This window comes from Melanotaenia boesemani, chromosome 17, assembly GCF_017639745.1.
Source record: "Melanotaenia boesemani isolate fMelBoe1 chromosome 17, fMelBoe1.pri, whole genome shotgun sequence".
In the NCBI taxonomy this organism is placed as follows: domain Eukaryota; kingdom Metazoa; phylum Chordata; class Actinopteri; order Atheriniformes; family Melanotaeniidae; genus Melanotaenia; species Melanotaenia boesemani.
The window spans coordinates 25,631,594-25,650,328 of NC_055698.1; the positions used below are offsets into that span (position 1 = coordinate 25,631,594).

The 18,735-nt window shown below is 38.0% G+C and overlaps 1 protein-coding gene and 1 long non-coding RNA gene across 2 annotated transcripts in view; both read left to right on the forward strand.

Moving 5' to 3' along the window:
* The window catches only part of LOC121656682 (C-type lectin domain family 4 member F-like), a 781,688-nt gene that overhangs the window by 280,708 nt on the left and 482,245 nt on the right, over positions 1-18,735 (forward strand). The gene's annotated exons all lie outside the window — the stretch shown is intronic.
* LOC121656745 lies at positions 1,774-12,596 on the forward strand. Its single transcript, XR_006013465.1, has 3 exons — positions 1,774-1,851; positions 11,254-11,258; positions 12,587-12,596. It is a non-coding gene; the product is annotated as an uncharacterized LOC121656745 (long non-coding RNA).

Below are 18,735 nucleotides of genomic sequence, written 5' to 3' on the forward strand. Positions count from 1 at the left end.
TGTTTCAGTTGTTTTTCTCCACATGTTGCATGTAGATCTTTGTGCATTTCTCCAGTTATTTGATTGTTTTATTATGTTTGACTTACTTTAAATTTAGCCTTAAAACATTTAGTAAATAAATTTTAAAAGTTGGTTCTATAATCTAGAACCACTGAATGAATAAAAGGTAACATTAAGAATATTGGTGGTAGATTTCATAAGATTGTATTGCTGATAATTCATCTACATGAGAAATTTGTTGCTTCTACATTTTCGGTACTTTTAGTGTTTAGAGTTTCAGTCGAGACTCACTCTGGGTCCTGGAGGTCCTTCTCTCCCTTGAGCTCCTCCTCTTCCAGGGACTCCCTGAAATACAAGCAGAGGTTAAACTCAACTCCAGATCTCTACAAGTTAACATGTTTGAATACTTTTCACTTTTTCTGCACTTAGTGGCTTTAAAATAAAAATACAGCAGACTAATATTTTCTCCCCTCCTTACTGGAGCTGTGTGACTAACTAGGACACAGACGTCATGCTTTGACAATGTAAACAAAACAAAACAAAAAGAAATCTGAGTAGGGCCTTATATCAGAGAATAAAATCTACTTTTAATTTTTTTTTTTTTTTAGCAAAAACTAACAAACAAACAAACAAACAAACAAAAAATACAGGTACACAGGCATTTTCTGGCTAAAAGACTGAAAAAAGAAGAATGAAAACGTCAAAACAAAACAAAAGCAAGCTGAAAAAGTAAATATTATTTATGTTTGGAAGCATCCTGAACAACAATAAGTGATTGTGGGCGTTAATAATTATTAAAAATATTTGGAAAAACATGAATTACATGTTAAACATGAAGAATTCTTTCAGTGTTGTGGTGATATGTATATAATCCCAGATTAAATTGGGTGCTGTTGTGTAGACAGCTGGTACCTGTGGTCCTTGCTGTCCAGGATCACCTTTCTGTCCACTCTCTCCTTGAGCGCCCTGCACATAAAGTAACATATAAAGTTGGAGCTGAAGCCTGAACACAGAAGGTCTTGTGTCCTACCGGAGGTCCAATAATGGAGCGCCCACTGGGTCCTTGTGGTCCAGGGGGTCCCTGAGGTCCAGGTACACCTGTATCTCCAACAGGACCAGCTGGTCCCTGAAGAGAAATAGAGACAAAGAGGAAAAGAAAAAGATCTACATTAACTTCAGCAGCCTGATGTTAGCTGAGACTGGTCATGTGGTCCAGTTTCCTAAAAGCTGCAGTGATGATGGGTTAACCTGACAACCGTCAGCTGATGTTAGAAAGGTTTAACAGTCAGAGTCAAACCAGAAACAGTCCAGATGCTGGATGAGTCATAACATAAAAACTGATTCATATTTAAACTTCTACTTTAGATCAAATCTATTTTTATTTCAGTTTGATTCACGTTTATTTAAAATGTACAAATCCAACTACATGAAAATATTAGAAGCAAGAAGAATAACTTTCCTTTGCAAGTTGATGAAAAGCTTTGGTGTAACTAGCAGATCAAATCTTTCTTATTGATCAGTGAAGATTTGAAGGTTTCATTTCCTGAAAAAGTTGGTGTCAGCAAATGATGACAGTGAAAAAATATCTGTATTGATAAGTGCTCAGCATGACACATTTGTGGTAAATATCAGACAAGAACAAAAACTAGACTAAAGTCGAACATTATTACACATTATAATTAGACATCTAAAAGTTGTGCAGTTCATTCTTTTGTAAGTATTTACTGTTTCAATTCAATTCAATCTCAGATCCATGGACGTAATTTTAGGGGGGACACAGGGGACATGTCCCCTGCACTTTTTCAAAAGGCCGTTTTGGTCGCCTGCACTTTTTACTGTCCAAAAAACAATGTTTTACTATAGTAAACAGAGAGTCGTCAAGCACTAGGACCAAGCGGAAAACAGCCGCTCAAGCTGAAGCCTAATTCCCTTAGTTTAGACCGCCCACAAGCTCCTCCACTGGCTCTGCCATTTCTTGCTTGATTGGCTGTTCCCGCTGTCCCGCTGGAGAGTAGGAGAAGCTGAAGGAGATGCAGGAGAAGAGGCTGGAGGAGGGAGAGTAATCTGGATCAGAGCTTTCAAAGTTCAAACACCAGACATCCTGAAGTCAGAGATCTTTTTGACCAGGTGGACGTCCTTGTGACTGTTATTGATTGTTCCATCATCATCATGCTGAAGCTGAGCGGAGTTTCAGGGCACTTAGGAGGTTAAAGACCTGGCTTTGCAACTGCATGAGGCAGAAACGCCTTAACAATGTGGCAGTTTGTCACATTTTGTCACATACATGAAGAAAGAGATGATGCCTTGAACAGGAAGAACCTCTGCCAGGAATTTATCTCTGCTAATGATCGCAGACAACATGTGTTTGGAAACTTTGGTTCTGTGTTACACTTATTTAAAATAAAATTTAAGACTTGACTACTTACACTGAATAATGGACATTTTATAAAATTTCTTCCCACCTGTGATGCCAGTTTGACCTGCCCACCATTAGGTGGTGCTATGTAAATGATGATATTCCATAAATACGTGTAAAATTGGTGGTACTGAAGTTGACTAACAAGGTGAAACATAGAAATGGGTGATAATGTTTTACTACATGCTTTACAACCAGTCAAACCAAAAAATGAAACATTAAGCTTAAAATTAGCAACAGAAAACTTAAAGAACTTCTAGAAAACACAGTGAGCTGAAAGATTAGTTTTATATAAAAAATAAATAAATACTTCTGCCTCCCCTCACCTTTTAAATCAAAACTTCGTTCCTGCTCAGATCACTTTACATACAATCAAATTGAGCCAAATTATTTGTCATCTAATTTGTATTTGTGTAAGCCAGATCATAATAATTAATAGTCTAGTTAAGAAAAACCTACAGATTGTTTTTATTGTTATTTAACTTGGCTTTAATTCAAACAGTTTAGTAATGTCAACTAATATTTTCTCCTCTGCAGTTTGATCTATTAACACAATATAAAAGAAATAATATGTCAGGTGGAAACCAAACATCAAAATGCAATTAAATAGTATAAATCAAGTTTTTATTCCAGGGGGAAAAAAGCTTTTTAGGCCAAACTGATGACTGAGAAAATACTTACTTTTAGGTATTGCTGTTCAGAGATGAAACTTAGGTTGTGTGTGTTTATCTCTTCCTGCCACAACTTCCTCTGTACTTCATGTTGAAACCAGTGTAGCACAAAACAGAAACACACACGGAAGTCTTGGTTCTTGTTGGCCTGAAAATGCCTTCAAGAAGCCAGATTTTACTGCAACTGTGCGATACAACAACGGAGTTTGGGAAGATGACGGGATAAAAGTGGAGGGAGGTGATGTTTACGGGGATGCTGTCACGTTCACTGGTGGTCAGGCTGGTCCACCATGGAGGTAAATCTGTGCTGGAGTTCACCAGTGAATATTTAACATGTTTAATCTGGTAAATACTGAGGATCCAACATTTTCAACAGCACAATGACATTTAAGGATTTTGTCTACAAATTTACAAACATACAAGGAAACAAGAGAAATATTATTTCTACAGATGGAAATAAATTGTGGACTTGTTGATGCATGCAAGTACTTTTCTCTGAAACTAAATCACAAAACAAGTTTTTACTTCAGGGAAAATAATCTGGATTTTGTGCCACATTTGTTAAATTAGCTGATATTGCATACTTCACTGTCTCCTTAGTTTCTCGCTGGCCGACGATTCAGCTTCTCCTCAGTTTTCTTTTGTTTTGCATGACTAATATTTACAGTTATTTTGGATTATTTCATTCAGTGTATTTTTAAACTAAAACTTTGGATTTTAGGCAGCAATTTATTTAGTTTTCTGTCATTTTAAAAATGTATTTAATGATTAAACATTTTCATCGAGATTAATCGTATTGTTACTCGCAAAATGTCTCTTTCCTTTAAAAGAAGGCTTATGGCTATATATAGAAAATATAGTAAATTTTGGTTTACAAACACAACATCAGGGGTGTCCAACCTGCGACTCTGGAGCCTCAAGTGTCTCTCTGGACCTTTCACATTGCCTCTAATAATGGGGCTAAAATAATTTTTTAAAATCTATCTTTCTTGCCATTAGTTTGGAAACCAGGGACTTTTTTTTTTTTTTTTACATCATTTTCTACAAATATCTACATCCCTTAGAATAAAGTCTGTCTATCCCCTTTTCATAAAGGTTTTAGGTTTTTCTTTATTTTAAAACCTAAAAATAGAAATAAAAATGTGGTTCTTTAAAAATAACAAATATCCTATGGTGGTTCTTCATTAAAGAATTTATATTAAGTTGCCTTTTTGAAAAGTCTTGTAACATTTGCAGCTCTAAAGTAGTTTTATTTAGCTGGCTGAGGGAAAAATGGTTCTTTGGATTGGAAAGGTTGCAGACCCCTGCACTAAACACATAAACAGATTTAGCAGCAGTTGTTTTCTTTAAACAGCAACAGTTAAAATATTTCTTCATTTATATTTATAAAATCAAATATTTATGACAAAGAAGGATGAATTGTTCAGGATTTACTAACTAAAAGGTAAAAAGTCAGCAGGATGAATTTAAAGCTGTGAAGCTGCTTCCTTCTAAACACAGAAGGAACAATATGTGATGAATATCAGCATCAGGTGAACAGACAGAAAGCAGGATGAGAATCTCACAGCTTCTAGATGGTGAGGAGAGAGAAATATTCACATTATGCACAATAACTTGCATCCATGCACCTTCAGTGCTTCATTATCCAGATTTTTGGCCTATAAATTCTCAAAACTTTCATTTTTAGCTTGACTGCACCTGCAGCCTCCGCTACCGGGAGTTAAGGGGTTAACATCTTTTTTCCAGGTGTAACGTCAGATGTGTAAATGTAACTGTAAACATGTGTGGTATCCACAGAAAGAATCTCAGCTAACAGCTCAGCAAAACCATTTCTATGACCACCAAACACAGTTAAGACAACAAGCAATTTAAAGTCCAGGTACACAAAGTCAGAAAAATATGTAAACACAGATGATGTCTCCCCATGAACACGAACAAACGACTCCTCTACTGAAAGCTCACATCTCACAGATTCCACAGCTGGAAGTTTCATCTCGCTATGATCAATATTCACCGAACCAGAGGTAGAAAAAGACCCGTTTTATGCTGTACGTTTGTAAAAGTCAGAAAGCACGTCTTATCTTTGCTGTCTTGCATAAATTAAAACCACATTTATTAAAAAAATAATAATAAAAAAAGTTTCCCGTCCAAAAATTACGATGTTCTGTCCATCTGCATGTATTTTGACAAAGAGAAACGTCAGTTCTTTTTTTCTTCTTCCTGTTCCAGACAGAAAACATCTCTTTATGTTAATAAACCAGCTCTCTCCCGATCACGTCAGATGCACCGCTGCAGCAGGGAAGGGAGACATGGACGCCATGTTTCTGTCATCAAAGCCAGCGGCCGGAAAAAAAAAAAAAAAAATTAACGCCCGATTAAAAAAATTAACGGCGTTATTTAAGCGTTGAGTTAATCGCGCGTTAACATTAAGCTCAGACACATCTATAAAAATACACTTTCAGGTAAAACTGTGAACACATTTAGATTTAATGGGAATTAATGTTCAAACTTTTGACTGTTACTGTTTGAATATTCATCATCAATACCTCTGGCTAAAACATCTAAATCAGATGAAACTGTAATCATTTACAGGCAACATCAACTTGAATTTTGTCTAATATTTGATAAAAGAATCTTAATTCAAATTAATTTGTAATTAAGTCTCTTGTGACAATTCAAGGCGGCGCCTACATTTTTGTATTAATTTTTCTATTAATCAAATCTGAAATGACAAAACAAACAAACAAACAAAAGGTAACTTAATTATTCAACTAAACTAAAATGGCTCAATGGCTTTGGAAATTTGATGCATATCTAAAATATTCTGTTTTCTATGGGAAGAAGCAGAATGTGTTTTTAAAACCACTTTCAGTTTCTTTAAGTGATAGAAAAAAAAAGAATGAAACAAAGTGAAATTTCCCAGTTGGTGCAAGTTGCTAAACTGGTTTATGTATGTGCTGGTGTTTTCATGTGTGCCACTTCACAACACGAAAACAATTTTTGATTAGCAAAATCTGTTTTTTTCCCCACCAAACACTGATGTGTTTATTTGTAAATAGTTTTACAAAAATCTTTATTGAAAAGAAAACCCAAAAAATTAAGCATATGAGGGGTTTAACTAAAACCATAACAAACACACACACACACACACACACACAAACCTGCTGCTTAAGTTTTAGCCACTTCCGCAAAGTTCGTCTACTAATATCAGACTGAAGTGTGAACAGGAAACAATGGCTGCATTAATAGTATTGGTGTAACTTCCTTAAATTTACAGGGCGTATCTGCCAGTCAGTGTTGCGTGTGGTAGAAGAGCAAATAAGAGCATCAACACGAAGCACACAGCAAGTGCAGCATCTGCTCAGCTGTCTCAGTTGTTCCACAATGTCCTCACATATTTATGCCGAACCAGATTTGTCAACAATGATGAGATACACCAGAAAGGAGCAAGAAGGCGGAGAAGAATGGGAAGAGATGGAAGTGAGCATCTATGAGACTGCAGGCGATGTTGTGGATAATCGGACTAATTTTCAGTCACAGGATGGAGGTAAATAAATGACATGATGTTAAAAAAATTTATTTCAAACATGATGAAGGAAAGTATGAACCCATTGTTTGGTTTAATCTGTGATCTTTGTTTCATGTAGCACCACAGACTCCAAAGCATCCTACAGTCCAGAGAGGGCTTGTTGGAGGTGTCGTGCTGTGTTTGGTGATGTTAGCTGGGATCATCACTCTGTCCATATACAGTAAGATAAAATACAACACCTCAAAACCAGTTAACATGATCGTTTGTTCGTCACACACAGAAAGAACGGCTGTATAACCTTTATAATTTCTACTAATAACGTGGGATGGTTCAGATGCCACTCGCTTTGAATATGAAGTGTCAGGGACAGAGTTTGTCATTTGTCTTCATGCACACTACACCCACATGACATTTACACTGAATTTAGTCAGTTAGTATCACACTTCAACAGTCTGGGTTCTGAGTATTTTGGGTTGATTGTAACAATATTTTTTCCTGGCAACATGTTTTGCCTCCACAAACTGTCGTTAAAGTTGATAAAATTCACTGCTTTGTGTTGGTGCATTACCATCAATAAAAATAAAAAAAATTAAAATAAAAGGACATTCATTCATTCATTCATTATCTTGACCGCTTATACGGGTCGCGGGTGAGCTGGAGCCTATCCCAGCATTTTAACAGGTGAGAGGCAGGGTAAACCCTGGACAGGTCACCAGTCTGTCACAGGGCCAACACAGATAGACAAACAACCATTCACACGCACACTCTCTCCTAGGGACATCTTAGAATAACCAATTAACCTATCTCCATGTCTCCACGGGGAGAACATGCAAAAAGGCCACAACCAACCCCCCCCCCCCCCCCGGTTCCAACCTCCCCCCAGCCGAGGCTCGCACCGGCAACCTTCTTGCTGTGAGGCTGCGGTGCTAACCACCACACCACCGTGCAGGACACATATTCCCTTTTAGTAACAATTAAAAAAAAATTAATTACACACTACAAACTGCACACATTCACACCCCATCACACTGTCACACCCCAACATGTGATGTAAGTATAAAGTGTATTTACAATGAAAAAATGCCCATAGGTGTCAGTAATAAAACTGCATACAAGGTATTGATGCCATGATACCAGTCAATATTTCACCGTAATAATTACGATAGTGGTAAATTTAAATGACAGTAATTGTTAAGTCAGTCACTGTCATTGTAATTTCAGGTCTGTGTTCAGTGTGTTGTTAGCTTTGGGATAACAACAGTATGGTGTTTTTGGTTTTGGCTGCCCAGTTACGCAGACCGGTGTTCATTTGTTATCCTTTGTGTTGTTTTGATCACTCTGGGCTTGTTGTCTGCTGTGGAGCTGCTGTTCTACTACACTAGTATGCTGTAAGATAACACACTCTCAACAGAGCAGTGATAAAAGGACAACAGCAGGTGTTGCAAGTTTATTTTACTGAGCAAGTATAACAGGAAGAATAGATGCTGCCTTGCCTTTGTGATCAAACAATGTGTTGTGGGTCCATGTGAAGTCCCCTATGAATTGTATGCACAGGAAGTTGAAGGTATATGATCCCTTTCTGTTGTACAGTACTGTATTTCCATAACCTGTGAGAAGGAAATGTTCTGTCAAAAGACAGACACTTGGTTAAGAATCTATTAATAGCTGGTTAAAAAAAAAGGTATCACATAAAGTAGGGTACACAATACTCTCCTACTCAAGATCAATGAGTACTGAAAGAAGGAATCTACATAAAGGAAAAGTTGGAAAGTAAAAGACAAACGCCAACAGGAAGCTCAACTCGAATAGAAAAGGGAAGAAGAGACTGTATTTAAATTAATACAGCGATGAAGACCACAGGAAAAACATGATTTTTCAGCTTATTTTCATCTTTACTGCCAAATCTCTGCTGTAAAGGTAAAGACATGTTCAGGTGAATATGAGAATATATTTTAAATGTGATGAGCTGCTTCTAAAAATAAACTGCATGATCAACCGAATGTGACGTGGTGACTTGGTCTGAGTACCACAGTGGAAAAATAGACCCTCACACATTTAACCACACTGTATTAAAGAAACCACAGCAACAGTACAACAACGTTCTTCTCACAGCTTAATCTAAAAGTGTGAAGCACGTCTGTTTACTGTAAACTTTAATAGAAAAATACACTTCTCCATTAATTCTAAGTATTCTTAAACTCTTTAAGCTTCCTTTATTTGTACTTAATGTGACTTGAAAAAGTTGCTATTGATTTGTTTTTGTAAGTTTGTTTCTCTGTCAAGACTGAGACAAAGTAAAAACTGTATGTAGAAGCAAACTATCTGTACCAGGTTGAATTGCAAAGCATCTGATAATTTTTGTCTTTTGTTCAGGTTGTGTCTCTTGTGTTAATCTTGTACCGTGTTGTATTTTCCAAAGTATTTTTCCTTTGTGTATTTGTTGTTTACTTCCTATTCTAAACTGGGTTCTTAATATGATCATTAGAAAACTTTATTGTCATTGCACATAGAAGTACAAAAAAATTATGTTGCATCTCCAAGTTGTGCTTGAAGATATAAAACAACCAAAAAGTAAACATGATTTTCAAGCTTATTTTCATCTTTACTGCAAAGTCTCTGCTGTAAAGGTAAAGGCATGTCCAGGTGAATATGAGAATATATTTTAAATGTGATGAGTAAATAGATATGAGCCTCCTATTGGATAATTACTGCATGGACGATTATCTTTCAGCTGGCAACAAGTTATTTAACCCCAACTGTTGCAATGAGCAGCTTCTCATTTCTTAAACAACCATGTGGAAAGGCACCTCGTGGTCATGGAAAAGATGTTAGTCTGTTTAAGAAGGTCAAATCGCTGACATTCATCAAGCAAAGAAAACATCTAAGAACACTACAGAAACTACTAAAATTGGGTTAAAAACTGTCTAACGTATTATTAAAAACTGGAAGGAAAGTGGAGAACCATCATCTTCGAAGAAGAAATGTGGTCAGATAGAAAAAAAATTCCTGAATTATCGTGGTCAACGATTACATAAATGTTTGGTAAAATCAAATCAAAGAAAATCACCAGTACAACTCAGGGACATTTTTAACCCTTTAATGTCATATGTATCATGTTTAATACAAAGAATTGTATTGAGTTTCTGAAACCTTTGTCATTGCTTCATGGTTTGAACTCGGCTCAAAACCCTCTCTGCCCCCTGGTGCAGAATATGAAATATACAATAAATATAACAATAAAATATATAATAAAATTCAATAATGCACTACATTGATTTTGATATATAACAGTAATCTATTTAACTGTCTATCTTTAAATTATATGTTTTATTATTTTGTAAAAGGACCATGTAAAGACTTCAGATGAAAATGAGACTTTTCTCCACATTTTTTTAGGGATGGGTTTTAAAGGGTTAATAGTGAAAGTAAGCACATTTCCACACACACAATGTGAAGGGAACTCAAGGGATTGGGACTGAACAACTATGTAGCCATAAGAAAACCATAATCAGAGAGGCTAACTGGAGAAAAAGGCTTCAGTTTGCTAGGGAGCATAAAGATCAGACTATGGAGCAATGGAAGAAGGTCATGTGGTCTGATGAGTCCAGATTTACCCTGTTCCAGAGTGATGGGTACATCAGGGTAAGAGGAGAGGCAGATGAAGTGATGCAGCCATCATGCCTAGTGCCTACTGTAAAAGCCTGTGGGGGCAGTGTTATGATCTGGGGTTGCTGCAGTTGGTCAGGTCAAGTTTCAGCAACATTATGCTGCTAAAGAACGAGATCAGCTGATACCTGAATGACCCGGTTATTCCATCAATGGATTTTTTTCTTTCCTGATCATACAGGCATATTCCAAAATCACAATGCCAGGATTCATCTGGGTCAGATTGTAAAACAGTGCTTCAGGGAGCATGAGACATCATTTTCACACATGGACTGACCACCACAGAGTTCAGAACGTAACCTCATTGAGGATATTTGGGACGTGCTGGAGAAGGCGTTGCACAGTGGTCAGACTCCCCCATCATCAATACAAGATCTTGGTAAAAAAAAAATAATACAACACTGGACGGAAATAAATCTTGTGACATTGTAGATGTGACAGGAATTATTTCTCAAAGAATATTGCATATGAGCTCTTTATGTACACACAGACACACTTAGTGTGCTAAGCATTTTAGAGATGGTTTAATAGTCATATTGCAGTTTATGTGTGCTTCGTGTTCTGACAAGGCTGATGCCTTTTTGAGCTGTGCAGATCATATGCTGTAGACCCTTCCTGTTTGTTTCATGCTGTGATGCATTATGTGAGTACGTTCTTGATATGGAGAGGAGTGTAACCTTCCTGTTCCTCCTGAAGTCGATAATGCCTCTGTGCTGTTCAGGAGTAAGTTGTTGACCTGATGCCATTCTGTCAAATATAAGCATCATAACTGTGGTGTCATCTGAACACCTGATGATGTAGCTGCTGGGGTGACAGGGAACACATTCATGGGTGTACAGGGCATACAGGAGTGGGCTCAGCCTATGATTAGTGTGAGGGGGGAGGAGAGGTGAGTTTCACATCCTGTAGTCTGTTAGAAAGAAGTCTCTAATCCAGGAGCAGGTGGAAGGTGGGAGGTCCAGGTACCACAGTTTCTGTACTAAGATGTCTGGTGTGATGGTGTTGAAGGTTGAGCCATAATCTATGAAGAGGACTCTTACATAGTTACCATGGTGTTTAAGGTGGCTCAACATGGTGTGAAAAGTGATAGTAATGGTGTCCTTAGTGCACGGTTTGCTTCAGTAGGTGAATTGGGAGCTTCAAATGTTGGTGGGAGGCAGACCTGATATGCTGCTGGTCCAGCCTCTAGAAGCATTACATCATCACAGACATTAGGGCAATGGACCAGGAATTGCTGTGGTCACTGTCGTCTGGTGTCTTCACGATGGGGGCGACAGTGATGATTTTATCATACAAAAGAGAAAAAAATTATTACCCTTATGTAGGTTGTCTATTAATGAGAGTTTGTGGATGGTTGCTGTCTTGTACAGCTTGTAGAATCCAGCATTTCTCCCACTTAGCAGCTTGCCTCCATTTGAGGTGTTAGAAATTTGCTTGTGCTATCATTGCTGATAGCAATAGTCTTTAAAGACAAAAAAAACAAGATTTTTTTTTTCCAGAACAGTCATGAAATCTCCCCCTCCCTCTCCTGTTGTGAATCGTGACGCTGTCAGTAATCAGCTGATCGGCTTTTCTGTCGCTAGTACGTCTCTCTTGTTGTTTATCGCTCAACTGAGAAGGAGGAATCTAGCGGTTTATGGTTCACACTGGCACATGTTTAACCAAAAGTATTGTTTTTGGATGGGTGACCAATAGTAGGCAACTCATGTCAGACACATGTTACTGTCACTGAAGCTGAAGAATGAAATAGTTGATAATATGCTATTTCTCTTAGATATTGTTTACCTTTATTTCATATTTCTTTTCAGTATTAATGAGGTTTGCTAGTGAAACAGCTTTAAAATCTACTAGTCACCCAAGAGCTGTGCACATCTATAAAGATAGATCAGGTTCAGATATGTAGTGAGAGTGAAGCAGCAAAAGGAAGCAAGACGATGTCTTCTCTAAATCAATGATGTTGTACAGATGTTGGAGACACAGGTCTGAATGGGCCATCAATGTGGTGAGAGAAGTTATGAGCAGGTTCTGAGATGAAAATCAGAGCAGGACCCTTCTCTAACAAAGTAGCTGACAGGTGGTAGAAAGGATTTATACTGTAGATATGCAGAGTGTTGTAGAAAAATAAGTAAAAAAAATTTTAAATAACAGCTCTGGAAATTTTATGGATTTTATTACTGAAAATACTTGGTTATATGATCCCTTTCTGTTGTACAGTACTATATTTCCGCAACCTGTCAAAAGACAGACACTTGGTTAAGAATCTATTAATAGCTGGTTAAAAAAAAAAAAAATAATTGTTACCAGTTACATCAAATTTATATCTGTTCTATTAAACATGATTTTTCAGCTTATTTTCATCTTTACTGCCAAGTCTCTGCTGTAAAGGTAAAGGCATGTTCAGGTGAATATGAGAATATATTTTAAATGTGAGGAGCTGCTTCTAAAAATAAGCTGCATGATCAGCCGAAGGTGACGTGGTGACTTGGTCTGAGTACCACAGTGGAAAAATAGGCCTTCACACATTTAACCACACTGTATTAAAGAAACCACAGCAACAGTACAACAACGTTCTTCTCACAGCTTAATTTAAAAGTGTGAAGCACATCTGTTTACTGTCAACTGTCATGGAAAAATACACTTCTCCATTAATTCTAAGTATTCTTAAACTCTTTGAGCTTCCTTTATTTGTACTTAATGTGACTTGAAAAAGTAGCTATTGATTTGTTTTTGTAAGTTTGTTTCTCTGTCAAGACTGAGACAAAGTAAAAACTGTATGTAGAAACAAACTATCTGTACCAGGTTGAAAAAAAAAAAAAAAAAAAAAATTTTGAACTAGATATTTCGGAATAGTAAACCACACCAACCCGCCCCGCAGTGAAGCAAAAATTCTTTGACCCGGCCCAACCCGAACCATGGGTAGTCCGCGGGACACGTGGGTTAGAGGGCAGCCCGCGCATCACTAGTAGTCATGGAAAAGATGTTAGTCTGTTTAAGAAGGTCAAATCGCTGACATTCATCAAGCAAAGAAAACATCTAAGAACACTACAGACACTACTAAAATTGGGTTAAAAACTGTCTAACGTATTATTAAAAAACTGGGAGGAAAGTGGAGAACTATCATCTTCGAAGAAGAAATGTGGTGAGGAAAAAACTAGTTCTTTAAATTTATATGTTTCATTATTTTGTAAAAGGACCATGTAAAGACTTCAGATGAAAAAATTTGTTTTATCTCCACAATTTTCCTATGGATGGGCTTTAAAGGGTTAGTAGTGAAAGTAAGCACATTTCCACACACACACACACACACACAATGCAAAGGGAACTCAAGGGATTGGACTAAACTATGTAGCCATAAGAAAACCACTAATCAGAGAGGCTAACTGGAGAAAAAGGCTTCAGTTTGCTAGGGAGCATAAAGACCAGACTATGGAGCAATGGAAGAAGGTCATGTGGTCTGATGAGACCAGATTTACCCTGTTCCAGAGTGATGGGCACGTCAGGGTAAGAAGAGAGGCAGATGAAGTGATGCAATCATGCCTAGTGTCACGTTTCAGCAGACTGGACCCAGTGAAAGTCAGAGACCCAAGGATTGGTGTAAAGAGTGTTTTTTTGGGAATGTAGTCAAGATGGAAGCATCTGGTTCCTTTCTGGCAGCTCGTCTGTGGACGTATGAGAGCAGGGGTGAGCAGACAGAATTATCAGGGACAAGAATCTGCTGAATGTGACTACGTACCAGAGAAGGTGAAGGAGTCCACACGACAGATTTCTCCGGGAGTGAGGACAGGAGCAGCCAGAGGAATTCCCATCGAGAAACTGTCAAAGCAACTAAACCAGAGAAAGTTAACATGGGGCAAGGTTGTCGGTTGATTGGTAAAAGCTCTAGATTGAGCCTCCCAAAAGGTGATCCAGAAAGATCCTTCCAGTGATAGCGGTTAGGTCTGTAATCCAATATCCAAATCCTGAAGACAATCCAAAGGTCAGAGTTCCAGAAAAAGCCAAACAACAGAGTTACCAGAATGGGGCAGGCAGAATCAGGAAATCCAGGTCAAAATGGGTCAGAGATCAAAACAGGTCAGCAAGCAGAAGATCAGAGCTGGAAGCTTGCAGGGATAAACCAAGACAATCTGGCAGAGAAAGGTTGTCACACACAGGTATATAAAGAGCACAGTGCAGGTGGCGCGCATCAGTAATCAGAGCAGACAATCAGAGCTGGAAGGAGAATGCCTTCAGGGACGGCTGGGAAATCTCAACCCAAGCCAAACCCCATGACACCTAGTGCCTACTGTAAAAGCCTGTGGGGGCAGTGTTAAGGTCTGAGGTTGCTGCAGTTGGTCAGGTCAAGTTTCAGCAACATTATCCTGCCAAAGAACGAGGTTAGCTGATACCTAAACGACCCAGTTATTCCATCAATGGATTTTTTTTCTTTCCTGATCGTATAGGCATATTTCAAAATGACAATGCCAGGATTGTAAAACAGTGGTTCAGGGAGCATGAGTGTTATGGGTGCTGCTCATTGCAGACAGCTGTGGCTCGTCCTGCATGCAAATGTCTGGCCTGGATGTCTATTCGGTTGGTTGGACCTGACGCACCCCTGGTATCATCCATGCTGATTGGCTCATCATCCAGCCAATCATACTGCAGCTCGATGGAGTACCGGAAATAAAGGATTGCTGCAGAGGTTCATTCAGAAGGGAGAAGCTGGACAGCACAGACTGCTTCCCCTCACCTTGGCAGAGTTATTGCTGCGTTGCTTTACTGTCTGTTCGTTGTGCTAAATGGTAGCATTTTTGTTGTAGATAGGGATGGTGAAACCGAGGCCTCATGAATCATCAAGCCAACTTTGACCCAGATGCATGAAAATGGCTTGCTGTTCTGAATTATTTGACCAAATCAAAGAGGTCCATCTGCTGGCTGTGGCCGTCTGATGCATCAGAAGGACAGCATTGACGCCTCACATTTGTCATCCCTATCTCAACTTGGAATACGTGTTCAATAAACGATACGTAATCTACCATCCGAGTGAATATTTATTTTCTGTTCATATAAATAACAAGGAGAGGTATTAGTTAAGATTAGTTAAGGTAAGAGAAACTAAAGTATACCAATCTATAATGACTGTAGTGGTCTACTTACAGCGGGGACGTATGAGGGAAGTGTACTTGTGCAACAGGGATAGTGAATGTTTTAGTGATTTCATACAGTTGTAGTAAAATTGTTTACTGTTTTGTGTCTTATCATTTATAATTGCAAATGCATCTTATCGTCTACCTCATGAGTTTTTTTTTTTTTTTTTTGCATAGCTGATCGTTGTTGAATGTGGCACACTGCACAATTATGTACATAGATTATTTACTCCAAGTTTTTTTTTTCTTATCTTTATCTTCTATCTAGTTTTTTTTAACTGTTTATTTTTTATTTTATGTTTTTTGGCATTCAAAGTAAGATTTTCATTGTTCAGGGAAACTTGTTTCCTTACTGTGCAAATGACAATAAACACTTTGAATCTTGAAATGTATTATGAGAAAAATGCTTTGGCAACTTTGTGATGAGTCGTAGATTTTTATTTAAAAGCGTATTTTCTGTCAGGCTTCAGTCTGCTCCTCTTCTGGCACACTACCTTTCCAGTTTTGGAGAGGTTGCACCTGAAAGAAACACAAGAATAAAATTGTAATTAACCAACTTTAAAAATCATTAAATTCTCTGCTGATGGTGATCAGAAACCAGCTTGGTGTCTAAGGTCCTGCAGGTTGTGGTTTAACTCTGCAGCTACAGACTGAGACGTTTCCTCTGATGTTCCTGGATGAACAGCAGGGTTAAACCTGGCTGTTTGTGTTTCCTGTGTGGAAGTAATTGTAGTCTTGTTCGGTGGGCTTTACCTTTGTATTGCACACAGTTTGGGTTTGAGCTGTGCTTTGTGTTAGTATGTGTTCTGCCATTTCGTTAACCTTTGTGTTTAGACCTTTGTCACATGTTGGGCTAGCTTAGGCTATTCATTTGTGATTGTGCTCACTTAGCTTATTGGAACTGCTGCACCTTTTGTTATTTAGTTAACACGCCGAGTTATGGGCACTCTTTTGTTTGTATAATCTTCGTATGGATTATTCGGCGGGTTTTGTGTTTGGTTATAGGAATAACCTTTATGGGTTATGTTTGACATCTGGTTTTATTCTTCAGTTATGCTCACACAATAAAATGTGCTGTGTTTTACTTATACATCTGTCCATGACTTACTTTTGTGTTGCGCCCACTCATACCCCTGAAGCGGGACGTAACAATTAGACATCATTTTCACACATGGACCACCACAGAGTCCGGAACTTAACTGTAATATTTGGGACGTGCTGGAGAAGGCCTTGCACAGTGGTCGGACTCCCCCATCATCAATACAAGATCTTAGTAAAAAATTAATACAACTCTGGATGGAAATAAATCTTGTGACATTGTAGAAGTGATAGGAATTATTTCTCAATGAATATTGCATATGAGCTCTTTATATACACACAGACACACTTAGTGTGCTAAGCATTTTAGAGATGGTTTAATAGTCATAATGCAGTTTATGTGTGCTCTGTGTTCTGACAAGGCTGATGCCTTTTTGAGCTGTGCAGATCATATGCTGCAGACCCTTCCTGTTTGTTTCATGCTGTTGCTGACCTGACACCATTCTGTCAAATATAAGCATCATAACTGAGGTGTCATCTGAACTCTTGATGTAGCTGCTGGGGTGACAAGGGACACATTCATGGGTGTACAGGGCATACAGGAGTGGGCTCAGCCCATGATTAGTGTGAGGGGGGAGGAGAGGTGGGGGCTGAGCTTCACATCCTGTAGTCTGTTTGAAAGAAGTCTCTAATCCAGGAACAGGTGGAAGGTGGGAGGTCCAGGTACCGCAGTTTCTGTACTGAGATGTCTGGTGTGATGGTGTTGAAGGTTGAGCCATAATCTATGAAGAGGACTCTTACATAGTTACCATGGTGTTCAAGGTGGCTCAGCATGGTGTGAAAAGTGATAGTAATGGTGTCCTTAGTGCAAGGTTTGCTTCTGTAGGTGAACTGGGAGCTTCAAATGTTGGTGGGAGGCAGACCTGATATGCTGCTGGTCCAGCTTCTAGAAGCATTACATCATCACAGACATTAGGGCAATGGGCCAGGAATTGCTGTTGTCACTGTCGTCTGGTATCTTGAGGATGGGGGCGATAGTGATGGTTTATATACAAAATGAAAAAAAGGCTTACCCTGTTTTAGTTTGTCTATTAATGAGAGTTTGTGGATGGTTGCTGTCTTGTACAACATGTAGAATCCATCATTTCTCCCACTTAGCAGCTTGCCTCAATTTGAGATGTTAAAAAACTTTGTTTCACTATCATCGTTGATAGCAACAGTCTTTAAAGACAAAAAGACAAACAATTTCCATTGAAAATGGTCACAAAGAGCAAATTTATATTAATTTGTAAAATCTACTTTTTTGCAGAGTCCTGTTAGTCGTGCATGATGTCTATTACATCACCCTCAGTGATGGAGGAATACATGGCTACTAACAATTTTCATTTATTAAATTTCTTCTGTTAATTAAAAAAAAAAGATTTTCTGTCGTTTGTCTTTTAGTAACCTTGAAAATGAGCAAAATGAACAACAGTAAAAATCAGCTGCAGGCCAAACTTGAAGGTAAGAAAGATTTTTATCTGAATACACAAACACTAATATCACACTTCATAATATTTACCTCAATATTGTGATGTTTTACATTTTTAACTATGTCTTTTTTTTTAAAGCTACGGAAACTAACTTCAGTCAGCTGCAGGATGAAATGAAGAAGCTGAAGAACAAGACTGAAGGTGAGAACAACAGTAACAATCAGCTGCAGGTCAAACTTGCAGGCTAGAAAGATTTAACTGAATAAAGAAAAACCAATATCAACGTTAATAGTGTTAAACTTAATATTTCCATGTTTTACTTTCATCTGAACGAGTAAAAGTATATAAGGTTTATTTACAGGAGAAGTATTTAATACAGAATTACAGAAAGTAATGAGAGTGGTCGTCCCGACTCGCGTGAAGTCAAGAGAGACTCTAGGGAGGCAAGAGGAAAAACAATAGTTATACATTTCTGTAGAAAGAATCCTCCTTCCTGAAGACCTTTGGGTGGACACACAACTCCAAGATCTGCCGTCAAAACAACCTCACATAGTTGTGTCTCCACCAGAACCAGTCTGACTAAGGGTCTGAGGAAGGACCAGATAAAGGTCATCTTACCCTCGTAGTGAACTTTTAACAGAGCATGTATATGAAGAGAATAAACCTTAGAAGTGAATTAAAGCATGATGAGTAAAAATGTACAATGTAAAAAGTGTAATATAGTAACAATCAGTGTAAATACAATTTATAAATGAATATGGTAAAGAAAGTAATTATAGGTGTATAAAATTATATTAGATTATAATATTATATGTTATAT